Genomic DNA, 13,060 nt, shown 5'->3' on the forward strand with positions numbered 1-13,060 from the left:
GCTGGGCTAGCTGTCTTTCACTTATGTTTTTGAGCAGGCAGCTTCAGTGTGTTTTAGTTTCGTTTTCAGAGCTGGATAGCTGCAGGCAAAGCAAACAGCTGTATATTGATCTCTCTCTGCAATCTAAACACTGTCTCCAAATCATTAGAGGATTTCAAAGTAATACCTGTTTCTGCAGAGAATTTAAACCTGCTGTCTTTCAGTAAAAAAAATCTTATGGATGTTGTTGGGAAAGTTATGAAGGGTTACTTATAGAATATTGTATCTGTGGGGATTATTGGTGTTGATAGTTGTTAAGATGTTTACTGTGGGTTTATAAAGTGTTAACTGGATTCATAAATAAACATGGTTTTGTTTTAAAAGTACTTTAGATCTCTGTTGCATCACACCTGTAAAGTAGGCCCTTGTGTTGCCTGGTATGGAGGGAAGATCTTATGAGGAAAGGCTGAGGGACTTGAGGCTGTTTTCGTTAGAAAGAAGAAGGTTAAGAGGTGACTTAATTGAGGCATACAAGATGATCAGAGGATTGGATAGGGTGGACAGTGAGAGCCTTCTTCCTCAGATGGTGATGTCTAGCACGAGGGGACATAGCTTTAAATTGAGTGGAGATAGATATAAGACAGATGTCAGAGGTAGGTTCTTCAATCAGAGAGTAGTAAGGGTGTGGAATTCCCTGCCTGCAACAGTAGTGGACTCGCCAACACTAAGGGCATTCAAATGGTCATTGGATAGACATATGGACGATAAGGGAAAAGTGTAGATGGGCTTTAGAGTGGTTTCACAGGTCGGCGCAACATCGAGGGCCGAAGGGCCTGTACTGCGCTGTAATGTTCTATGTTCTATGTTCTACTATGTTGTGTTCCCCTTAACCACAATCTATTAAAAGTTGTGGGTCAGGTGAACTCCATGATACACTTTGGTATTCTCTAAACCCTGGCCCATAACAGGTACACAGAGGGAGAATTCAGAATGTCCAATTCACCTAACAATCACATCAGTTCAGGACTTGTGGCAGGAAACCGGAGCACTCGGAGGAAACCCACGCAGACACGGGGAGAACGTGCAGATTCCGTACAGACAGTGACCCAAGCCGGGAATCGAACCTGGGTCCCTGGAGTTGTGATGCTACCATGCCCCCCATGTCATCCCCCCACTGTATGTCCCGTACAGGTTATTAAAGTTATCTTGCATATCTCGAAGACATTCGGTCGGCTTTTCAAGTAATAGTCCCTGCTGGAATGTCGGCATCTATAGTGGGTGGATTGGATTGGATTAGATTTGGGAGGACACCCCATTGGGATCGGAGTGGACTTTGCCACAACTATTTACTGAGATTGCATTAGCTTCCCACTTCCAGGCTTTCTGACCAATCAAGCGAGCGTGGTGATGTGCCAATCTGTCTGAGGAAGGGTATCAATGAAGAGGATCCTGGTAGTAGTCAGAATGGCTGGTCCGGAGATGAATTTTTGAGACTGCGTTAATCTCAGGAATGGCGTGGGAAGATCTGGCAAAGCTGTCCGCAACCGCCCCCCCCCCCCCCCCCCCCCCACCCCCAGCCAGGTGTCTCACCCTCAGCTGGAGGTCTGGCTGAAGGATCAAATGGACTGTGGTGAAGGGAGCTCTCCCAAGGACAGGAAGAAGAGGGCAGCCTTTCCAGCCAAACAGGGGGGGGGGTGTTATGGGCCATAGTTTAGAGAACCCCAAAGTGTATCATGGAGTTCACCTGACCCACAACTTTTAATAGATTGTGGTATGGAGAGCACATGGTCCAATCTACAGGTGTGGTACAGCAGAAATGGAAACTTATTTTTTAAAAGCAAAACAATGTTTATTCTATGAACTCAAGTTAACCTTTTGAAAACATACAGGGAACATCTTAGCAACCATTAATTCAAATACAACCCCCAAAGACTACATCACTAAGTAATTCCTAAAGCTTTCCTTTTAACATCCATAAGACTTAAAACACCTTTAACCAGAAGCACATTAGGTTAAAGTCACTACTGTTATTAGTTTTAAATCACCAGGATCGATTTACAGTCTTTAGATTACAGAGGGAGATTCATACACCTTCTGGCTGTGACTGCAGCGATCCAGCTCTGAAAACAAAACTAAAACACACCCTGCAGCCTGCTCAAAAACGAAAGTAAAAAGCTGGCAGACAGCCCAGCTCCACCCACTCTCTGACATCACTGATAATACCCATTTCTTAAAGGTACTCTCACATGACTCGTGGCAGGATGCGATCAAGGAAGTAAGCAGCACACTCAAACTGTTAACTCTGTTTCTCTCTACACCGATGCTGCCAGACCGGCTGGGCCTTTCCAGCATTTTCTGTTTCTATTTATTATTATTAATCTGTTTTTAACTTTTGATTAAGGGCTAAAGATTGTCGAAGTTACCAGCAAGATTTGCCCTTCTCTTTGAATCAAGTGCGGTGGGAAATATCAGCATGATTGAATGACAGAGCAGACTCGATGGAGTAATTCTACTTCTATACCTTATGGTCTTTGCCTCTGAGATCATGTAATTCAAACAAAGGCAGCTCTGACAGTGCAGCACTCCATCTGCACCGCTGAGATATTGAAAATGCACAGTTAGCACTGTAAGATCTACTATTTGAAGGAACACTGCAGCAGCATGCCAGAATTCACAAAGAGCTGACAACTGATCAACATAGTATGAAGTGACGATAGCTTGGAGGTTGCCATGGTGACACTGAGCCATTGACATTACTCCAGTGCTAATGAAAATCTATATCCGAGTCCTTAAATAAAAACTACCAGGCACCTATTCCCATTAAACACCTCTGGATTTATGAAATGAAAATCACTTATTGTCACAAGTAGGCTTCAAATGAAGTTACTGTGAAAAGCCCCTAGTCGCCACATTCCGGCACCTGTTCGGGGAGGCTGTTACGGGAATCAAACCGTGCTGCTGGCCTGCCTTGGTCTGCTTTCAAAGCCAGTGATTTAGCCCAGTGCTAAACAGCCCAGGGTATTTATTGCTCAGCACTAGCGCAATGAGGCACATTACTTGTACAGCAAAAGGGAATAGATTTCCATGCTTACAGTAAGTATTTATCAACCCTGAAAATTAATCTCTAGCCTTTGCTGTGTAGAAACGGAGTTCGCGTCAGCTAAATTTAACTTTGCATCTGCAAACATGTGGGTTTTGTAATAGTCAAATCAAAAGTGTTCTGCTTTAATGAGCTTTATTCAAGACTCGCTGGGATTTTGCGCCATCAATAAGTTCACTTTCATCCAATTATTTTTTTCCCTGTCCGGCTTTCTCCGCACAGGCACAGGGTTAGAGGGTACACATCCCAGTCGATCCCACTAATTTCTGGGATGAAGGGGTTTATCTTATGTAGTAAAGTTAGACATCTGTATGGACTGGAGATCAGAGGACTGAGAGGTGATCTTATTCAAACATATAAGATCCTGAGGGGACTTGGCATGGTGGATGCTGATAGCATGTTTCCCCTTGTGGGAGAGACCAGGACTCGGGGACACCTTTAAAGAGGCCTCCCTCCCATTTAAGATTGAAGGGAGGAGGATATTTTTCTCTCGCAGGGTCGTTAGTCTGTGGAATCCAGAGAGCAGTGGAGATGGGGTCGTTGAATATATCTAAGATTCTAAATTAATGGCGGAGTCTAAGGTTATAGATGCTTGACAGGAAAGTAGGGTTGAGGCCAAAATCCGATCAACCATGATCTTATCAAATGGTGGAGATTGAAGGGTCATTTGGACGACTGCTCCCAATGTGAATGTTTGTATGATTATTAAAAAAAGGTTTAGGAGATTTGTGAACTTGCGTGTAGCTGTGAGGTTCCCTGAAAATACAAATTTTCATGCCAGTTCCCACAGGTCCCACCACACTGAAGCCATTGTTGACTTTCTCCTTAGTGATGATCCCTCACCCATTCCCTACTTGGCCACTTCATAAATGACCCTGTGCTGCCTAAAGCCTGTGACTCTCTGACTGCCTCTGGGTAGAAATACCTGGGTTGGTGCCCGGGAGTGAGGAAGCTGCAGCAGGTGAGTTTGACACTACCCACCTCTTTCTTTGAAATCGATACTCCAGCCCCTGTTAAGAGTTGCAGCGATACCAGACATTATATACCCATCCAGAAAGTTCTGAGCATGACACCCACAACCTCCAGGGAGGTCATTAAAAATATAAATTTGGGGATAACCTTAGAAGATTGGAAAACATCCGCCATTCGCAAGATGTACATACATGGTGCACAGTGTGCCAACTTTAATAAAAAAGGCAGGAACAGAATAGCTTCCCTTATGTGTCAGACATTTATCAAGAACCACAGAATGACAGTGAAACCTAGGGCAGAATTTTCACACACCCCTAAAGTGGGTTCTAAGGCAGGGAGAAGCGTAAACATTCCATGGACTGGATTCCATCCGCCCCCGGATCCCGCCCAAACTCAGACGCAATTTCATGCTTGGGCGGGTGGGCTCTCGGGCGGGAACTTCACCCGTTCATCTACTAAGGTCCTTCAGTGGCCACTTAATGGTCTCTTAATGGCCTTTTGCTGCCCAGCCTCAAATTTCTAGGCAGGTTGGAGTGGGTGTGAGTCGGGTGGGAAACAGAGAAATAAACGTTTCTCCATCTCACGTGGGAAGTGGGGGCTGCACCTCAATCCAAAGACCCCTTCAGATACGGGACGCCCTTCCCTCCGAGATCTTGGAGCTCTGGGAGGGAATAGCAAAACAAATATACCTAGAGAGGGAATTCCAGAAGATGGAACTTGGGAAACCGAAAGGACCGACGCATTGATGCCAACTATTATATCATGAATTCCATGACAACTCAGGTCAGCTGAGGAATGGAGAGAGAGGGAACCCAGGAAATTAGTGACCAGTTTCTCAAACATCCGTCGTGCAGAAATTAATAGATTCCATAATGAAGGATATAATTATTGAACACATTGAACATTTCCAGCTGATCTTCCAGACCCATCCTGGATCTGTAAGTGGAGGTCATGCATGGTGAAATGGGAATTCAATTTAAAAAAAAGCCTGGAATTAAAAGTCTAAAGATGACCATGAAACCATTGTCGTAAAAACCCAACCTGTTCACTAATGCCCTTGAGAGAAGGAAATTTGTCATCATGTGACTCCAGATCCACAGCAATGCGGTCGACTCTTAAATGCTCTCTGAACCTAACCAGCAAGCCAATCAGTTCAAGGACAATTAGGGATGGGCAAAGATGACCCCATTGCATGAAAATTGAACCTATGTCCCCATAAGAATAGCCTGGGTCTCTGGATTACCAGACATTACCACTAGGGCACTATTCACCCCTGGCACAAATTTACCCTGGACTCCATGGATTAAACTATTCTTTGCAAGTTAACAGGTCAAGGATGATTTGATTGAAGATTTCAAGATATTGAGTGTCATGTTCTGTAGACTGGCCAAAATGAATGATGTACCTCAGAACATGTTATTTAAAATAATTTATTGTAACACAACTGCGTGGTAAGGTAACTAGGATAAATTAACTAACAAACAACTAACACTTACCAACTCTCGTGGAACTACTGCAAATATTTCTATCTCCCAGTACGACCAACTCCCCACTCCCAGATCACAGGGTGACGTGATGGGTTTACAATACCACCTAGTGGTCGGAGGTCGTGCATAACGTTATGTACAAACTTACATTATACATATCATCACATTGAGGACAACGGGATTGGGTAGATAGAAACTATTTCTGCTGGTTGGGGACGAGACTAGGCCTCTATTTAAAAACTAAAGCCAGACCTTTTAGAAGTGAAATTGGGAATCATTTCCACACACAAGTTTAGAACTCTCTTCCAGAAACGGCAATAAGTGTGAGATTAATTGTGAACTTTAAATCTGAGATTTACAGATTTTTATTAACCAAAGTTATTAAGGGAGATGGGGCAAAGGTGGGTTGCAGATCATTCATTTTTTAAGCGTACTTTCACACACAGACCTGTTTCCTTTTGGGGAATAGTAGGGGAAGTGGTGGAAAGATTCCTGATCTGATTATCAGCCTGTTGAAGCGTTTTATGAATACTCCTTCCATGGCCCAACAAGTCCTGACTTTGGACTTGAACTCAGAGCTTCTGGTCAGGACATAGGGACGCTGCCACTATGCCACACAACCTCCTTTTAGTTCGCCCATGAGCCCGGTGAGTGAAACAATCGGGTAAAGAGATTAAATGGCCTGCTGTTAGTCATATGTTCCTAATCGAGAAGACACTGGGAAACTCGAAGCTTGGATCTTGTCTATGGCTCACTTAGCAGCTGAGCGAGAGAGGGAGTTCACCATTTGATTTCATTTATACCTCATCATTTCACTGGAAGTGCAAAATTGAATATTTCTTTCCTATCATGCAGAAATCATTCCGGAAAAATCTGTAACAACCGAAGACAGACTGCTCCGTCTCTTGATATTACAGTCATTACCCTATTAGAAGGGATGTTTTGGTCAATTACAAGCCGCGAGGTGATTATTGTCAGCAGAGGATGGTAATGGAAGCCTCAGTGTTACAAATCAAACTAATGTGAGAACAAAAGAATGTTGTCACTATTATCCTCGCTAAATGTGATTCTCTGCTCTCAGCTTGTAATTGTGTGGGCTGGCCACCTGCAAGCAATTTAATTACCGTTCAGACGGTCCATGCTCTGTGACACTGCTGCTCTTAGACATTGTGTCACTGCATCATCTGAACATTGCCCCTTTGACAGGCTCCTCTGGCAATAAATGGCGGCCAGCCAGCTGTCTGGCTCAGTATCTTTGATCAATTGAAGGCAACAATAATGAAAGAAGTGTGCATTCCTTCTGGGTTTCACCTACCACCGGGAATGCTTTGGGCTCAAGACAGTGATGAGCGATAAATATAGACCTCAGTGTGTTCTAACCCGTTCACCAGCTTATTACTGTCATTAGATGTTGAGGTTTTGTAATGTTTCCCTTTATGTTCCTGCGCACCATTCTCTTGGCTTTTTGGGACTGTCTTAGGTGGCATTTTAAAGTGCTGTAGCTGAAGACATCTGGTGCAAAGGCAGCTGTGAATGTGGCTATGCTGGCTACCAAAAGAGCTGATGCTGCAGTTGCCTTAAGACATCGCTCTTTGTAGCACTCCAGAATTCAGCAGTGACACTGTAAATAAAGTAAATGAAGTGACTGTGCAGCCTTCAGAGTGCAAAGACACTCCTGAAAAGGTGGCTTTCCATCTCAGAAAGACTGATTGCCTGTCGCAACTCCCCAGTTTCCAGAGAATGGACCTTGGCACACAACGGCTCAACCACATTAACTCAACCAGTGTGCGTGCACAGGCTCCAGGATCAAATAGAAGCTTTCTGAACAGTTTTCCAGACAATGGGTGGGATTTACTGACCACTCCGCCACGTGTTTACCGGTCCCGCCGTTGTCCTCGGGATTTCCTGTTGACAGCACCTCTTGAGGCCGGGAAATCCGTGCGCCGCCGTGGGACTGGAATTTCCCGCCAGTGTGACGCCACTAAATCCCACCCAATGTTACAAATTTCCAAATGCCTTGGGCTCTCGAGAACATTGACATTGTGAACATTTCTGGGTAGCACAATGGTTAGCACAATAGCTTCACAGCTCCAGGGTCCCAGGTTCGATTCCCCCTTGGATTACTGTCTGTGAGGACGTTCTCCCCGTGGCTGCGTGGGTTTTCTCCGGGTGTTCCGGTTTCCTCTCACAAGTCCCGAAAGACGTGCTTGTTAGGTAATCTGGACATTCTGAATTCTCCCTCAGTGTACCCGAACAGGTGCCGGAGTGTGGCGACCAGGGGATTTTCACAGTAACTTCATTGCAGTGTTAATGTAACCCTACCTGTGACAAAGCTTATTATTATTACAGAAAGATGCATGTAGAGTTAATTCTGATATCGTTAGTCCGATGGCTATGAATGCATTTATTTTTAATATTCTGTTGCAGGGCAGCAGGAAAAGCAAAATCAAAGTTAAAAGGGAACTTGTAAGAAGAAAGAGAAATTCAAAATAAACAAACATATTGCAAGACAATGGAAGTGGGGCTGAAACTGGGAGGTGACAATTTGTTGCTTTGCAGGGATAGGGGAAGAATAATCATTAAATTCACCGCATTCTCCTCTTGCCAACTTCCTTAAAGGGTTAAGGATATCATGAAGATAATACCAGAGTTTATTCTAATTTTGCCATTTAAACTTTACCCTAAACAGGAATATTGTGTCCAGTTCCGATCACCACACTTTAGGAAGGGTGTGAAGGCATGAGAGAGTGCAGAAAGAATTCACGAGAATCGTTCCTGGGATGAGGAAACGTAGAAAATAGGAGCGGGAGTCGGTCATTTGGCCCTTCGAGCCTGTTCCGCCATTCAACATGATCCTTTATCTCAAATCCCTACTCCCATGCTCTCCCCATACCCTTGATGCCTTTAACGTCCAGAAATAAATTTATCTCCTTCTGAAATATATTCAGTGGCGTCTTCCGGTGGCGGCCATGAGCTGATTGGTCGCACACAAGCTGGCTCCCGCTTGGAGGAGTTGGTTTTAGCCCTTTCTACCCAGCTAATGGGTGATTTTTATGCAAAAAGTGCGAAGTGAATGGAGGGTGTTGGTTTCGCCCCCAGAGTGGAATGTCGGCGCGATATCACACCCGGCAAAAGTCGGTAAGAGGCCTAGATCAGGAGTTGGAGGACACGCGTGGTGCAGCACCAATGGAGAAAATGGCCGTAGTCGCCTGTCACACTGCCTGTGGCGAGGTTTATGGACTTTATTAAGGGGGGGTGGTTTCGGAAACAGTGAAAGGAGATGCAGGGGAACTGGTCCAGGGTGATTGAGGGGGCAGTAGCCCTTCTTTGCGAGACTTTGTACCAGATGAAGAAGCTCCTGGAGTCACAAGGTACGACGATCCGAGAGGTGGAAAGGGCGGTGTCAGACCAAAGTGACCGGCATGTGTTATTGGAGGCAGAGATGGCGATGCTGGGGGAGGCCTGCAAGGTGCTGAGGGCGAAGGCGAAGGAGAATCGGTCCAGGCGGCAGAATTTGCGAATTGTAGGCCTGTTAGAGGGTGTGGCGGGAACAAGTGCCATGGGCTACCTTTCAAAGGTATTCAAGATAGTTGGTCGAGGCGGGTGTCTTCGAGAAGGCCCCGGAGGTAGTTCATGTCCATCGGTCACTACGACAAAAGCTGTGAGCTGGGGAGCCACCGCAGGCGGTGATTTTGCGTATGCGCAAGTTCCAGGAGAAGGAGAAGATTCTGAGGTGGGCAAAGGCAATTCGAGACTGTAGTTGGGAGTGGAATTAGACCAGCTTTACCAAGACATTGGGGCCGGGTTGACCAAATGACGGGCAGGGTTCAATAAGGCCAAGGCGGCGCTCTTTTGGAGCAAGATTCAGTTTGGGGTGATGCACTCGGCCAAACTTTGGGTGACTTTCAAGGGCAGGGAACTTTATGACACCGAGGGAGGCGGAGAACTTCATCAATGGGCAGGGATTGGGGGAGGGATAATGTGAATTCTTCTGATTTACAACGTTTTATGTATATACTAGTTTTGTAACTGATATGTTGTTTGTCTTGCCCATGTTGTTTTTGTAATGGTTTTATGGAGTGATATGTATATGCAATATTTGTAAATGTTTGTCTTTTGCACATGTTGGTTTTGCATTAGTTTGGGTTGATGAGGGGATGGTACAGAATTTTGGGTTGCAGCAGGCCATTTTGGAAGAGTAAGGCAGTGGAAGCCGAGTGGAAGAAGGATAGTTTGGGTGGTTTGGGTAGGGATCTTTGTGTTGATCTCCAGGTGGGAGCCACCATGCTAGCAGTGAATGCTAGTAAACAGAAACAGCGTGGCGATTTTAATTGTGGGTTTGACAATAGGATAGATAGTTCCAGCCCCAAGTCAATGGCCAGGTCGGGGATGGCAAAGAGCTGGGGGTGTTTATGGATCAGATGGGGGGTGGGGGGGGTGGACTCGTGGAGGTTTAGGCATCGGGCAGAGAGGGAGTATTCCTTCTTCTCCCATGTCCATCGAGTATACTCCCGTATATAGAGGTTTCTTCCTCCCCATTCTGGGAGACATTGAAGGTGGTGGTCCGGGGGGAGGTTATATCTTATAAGGCCCACTGGGACATAGTTGAGAGGGAGGAGAGGCAGAGGTTGTGGGATGCTATTGTTGAGGTGGATAGGTGATACTCAGTGGCCCCAATGAGGGAGTTGCTGGCTGAAAGGAACTGCAGTGTCAGTTTGACCTAGTGATGACAGGGAAGGTGGTAGGTGAGCTTTGCCATGTGAAGGGGGTTCATTATGAGTATGGGGAGAAGGCTCAGCAGCTGCCTGCCCATTCATTGAGGTGGCCGGCAGCTGCTCGTGAGATTGTACAAGTGAGGCAGGCTAGAGGAGGATTGGTGACGACACCGGGAAAAACATCGGGGAAGTAACCGGGGCCAGATGTCTTTCTGGTAGAATTTGACAACGTTTTCGGCAGAGTTGGCGCCCCATCTGAATGAATGAAAACCACTTATTGTCACAAGTAGGCTTCAAATGAAGTTACTGTGAAAAGCCCCTAGTCGCCACATTCCGGCGCCTGTTCGGGGAGGCTGTTACGGGAATTGAACCGTTCTGCTGGCCTGCCTTGGTCTGCTTTCAAAGCCAGCGATTTAGCCCTGTGCTAAACAGCCCCTGGCTACTATAATGATTCTTTGGCAAGAGTGGAGTTGTCAGCCACATTTGCGCACGCTTCTATTTTTTTGATCCCAAAGAAGGATAAAGACCCGACAAAGTGTAGATCATACAGGCCCATCTCCCTGTTGAACACAAATGTGAAGGTACTAGTGTTAGCGAGGCAGTTGGAAGGGTGTGTGCTGGAGCTGGTCCCAGGGATTTTGTTAAAGGGCGTCAGTTGTCAAGCAACATCAGGAGGATGCTGAATATGGTAATGACCCCGTCAATGGGTAGAGCACTGGAGGTTATCATATCAATGGATGCGGAGAAGGCCTTTGGCCGGGTAGAATGGAGGTGCCTATTTGCGATTCTCAGGAGGTTTGCGTTTGGACTGACATTTGTTTCATGGGTGAGATTGCTGTCTGCATCCCCCACGGGGAATAGAAGGACAAATGTAACGAATTTGGGGTACTTTAGGCTGCATAGAGGGACAAGGCAGGGATGCCCACTGTCCTTGTTGCTGTTTGCCATTGGCTACTGAGCCCTTGGCCATTGCGCTGTAGACTTCAAGAGAGCGGAAGGGCATTATAAGAGGATATAGGGAGCATACGGTGTCACTGTATGCTGATGATTTATTGCTATACATTTCAAACCTGCTGAAGTGCATGGGGAAAATAATGGATCTACGAGGGACGTTCGGTGCATTTTCAGGGTTTCAACTCAATGTGGTGAAAAGTGAAGTTTTCTGGTGAATACTCAGGAGAGGAGTATGATTCTGTCATTCAAGGTGGCCAGATAAGGTATCTAGGTACACAAATAGCCCATGACTGGACCGCAATGCAGAATTGAAAATGGCCAGTCTGGTAGAGGGGGGTCTCAGGGAATTTGAAGAGGTGGGATGCCCTGCCATTGTCCCTGGCGGGGAGGGCACAGACCGTGAAGATGAACATTGTGACGAGGTTTTTGTTTATTATTCAGTCCCTTCCAATATACCTTCCAATTGTGTTTTACCAGAGGGTGGACAAATTGAAATTGGAATTTGTTTAGGTGCGCAAGACACCTAGGATTCAGAGGGCCTTTTTGCAGAGACGGCAGAGGGCGGGGCTGTTGGCACTCCCAAACCTGTTGTACTATTAGTGGCTGGCAAACATGGAGAAGGTGAGACGCTGCTGGGGGGAGGAGGGGTCAGAATAGGTGCAGGTGGAGGAGGCCTCATGTGTGGGCCCTGGTGGTGGCCCAACTCCAGTTTTCCCTGGGTAGGCACATTAGTAGTCCTGTGGTTGTGGCATCTCTCAAAATATTGAACCAGGTGAGGCGGCACCTTGGTATGGGGAGTATGTTGGCACTGGCTCCAATAGGTGGGAACCATAGGTTTATTCCAGGAGAAATGGATGCGATGTACTGTTATGGGGAAGGGATAGAGCGAGATAGAGAGGGTTTGGGACTTATTCGTAGAGGGGAGGGTTGTGAGGCTAGAGGAATTGCAAGGGAAATTTGAGTTGCCAAGGGGAAGTGAATTTAGATATTTTCAGGCCTGGGATTTTGCCTGAAAGGAGCTGCCCTCTTTCCCTCAGCTGTCAAAGGATATGCTGTTGGATAAGTTGTTCACTCCGGATCAGCTGGTTGGGGGAAGGGGGGTGTGGGGTGGCGACATTTATGGGTGGATTCTGGAAATGGAGAAGGTGCCAGTGGAGGGGTTAAGGTGGGATGGAAGGGATAATTGGGGATTGAACTTGGGCGGGGTCCTGGATAAACTCAACCTCTTCTTATGCTAGGATGAGTGTTATACAGTTTAAGGTGGTGCATTGGGCCTATATGACTCGGGCCTGTATGAGTGGGTTTTTCCAGGAGCTGGAGGATGTATGTGAGAGATGTGGAAGGTGGCCGGCGAATCATGCACATATGTTTTGGGTGTGCACGCAGTTGAGGGGTTTCTGAACAGTAGTTTTCGAGATTCTGTCAGAAATAGTGGGGGTGAGAACGTCGGCAAGACGTTGGTGGTGATTTTTGGTGTTTGGGACCTGCCGGAGCTGCTGCAGGAGAGGGTGCCCGATCTCATGCCGTTCGCCTCTCTGATTAACGGGCAGCGAATCTGACTGAGTTGGAGGTTGGCAGTGCCGCTGGGGGTCTCGACGTGGCTGGGGGATTTGTATGAAATTTTAAAACTGGAGAAGATCAGAATTACTGTCAGGGACTCGGAAGATGGGTTTATGTAAAATGGAGGATCTTTCTGTGTGTATTTAAGGATCTATTTGTTGCCAGCTGGTGGGGGGAAGGGGTGTTGGGGTAGTTTATGGGAGAAAAAATGGGAAATTGACAATCTTGTTGGAACATGTTTATATTTTAGTTGTTGTTTGTGTATGCTATTGATTCTGTTTGGAATAAAATAT

The 13,060-nt window shown here is 46.2% G+C and overlaps 1 protein-coding gene across 3 annotated transcripts in view; it reads right to left on the reverse strand.

The window, feature by feature from the left end:
* The window catches only part of LOC140427710 (G protein-activated inward rectifier potassium channel 2-like), a 281,740-nt gene that overhangs the window by 133,839 nt on the left and 134,841 nt on the right, over positions 1–13,060 (reverse strand). The gene's annotated exons all lie outside the window — the stretch shown is intronic.

The sequence above is a fragment of the Scyliorhinus torazame genome, chromosome 8 (genome assembly GCF_047496885.1).
Source record: "Scyliorhinus torazame isolate Kashiwa2021f chromosome 8, sScyTor2.1, whole genome shotgun sequence".
NCBI lineage: Eukaryota > Metazoa > Chordata > Chondrichthyes > Carcharhiniformes > Scyliorhinidae > Scyliorhinus > Scyliorhinus torazame.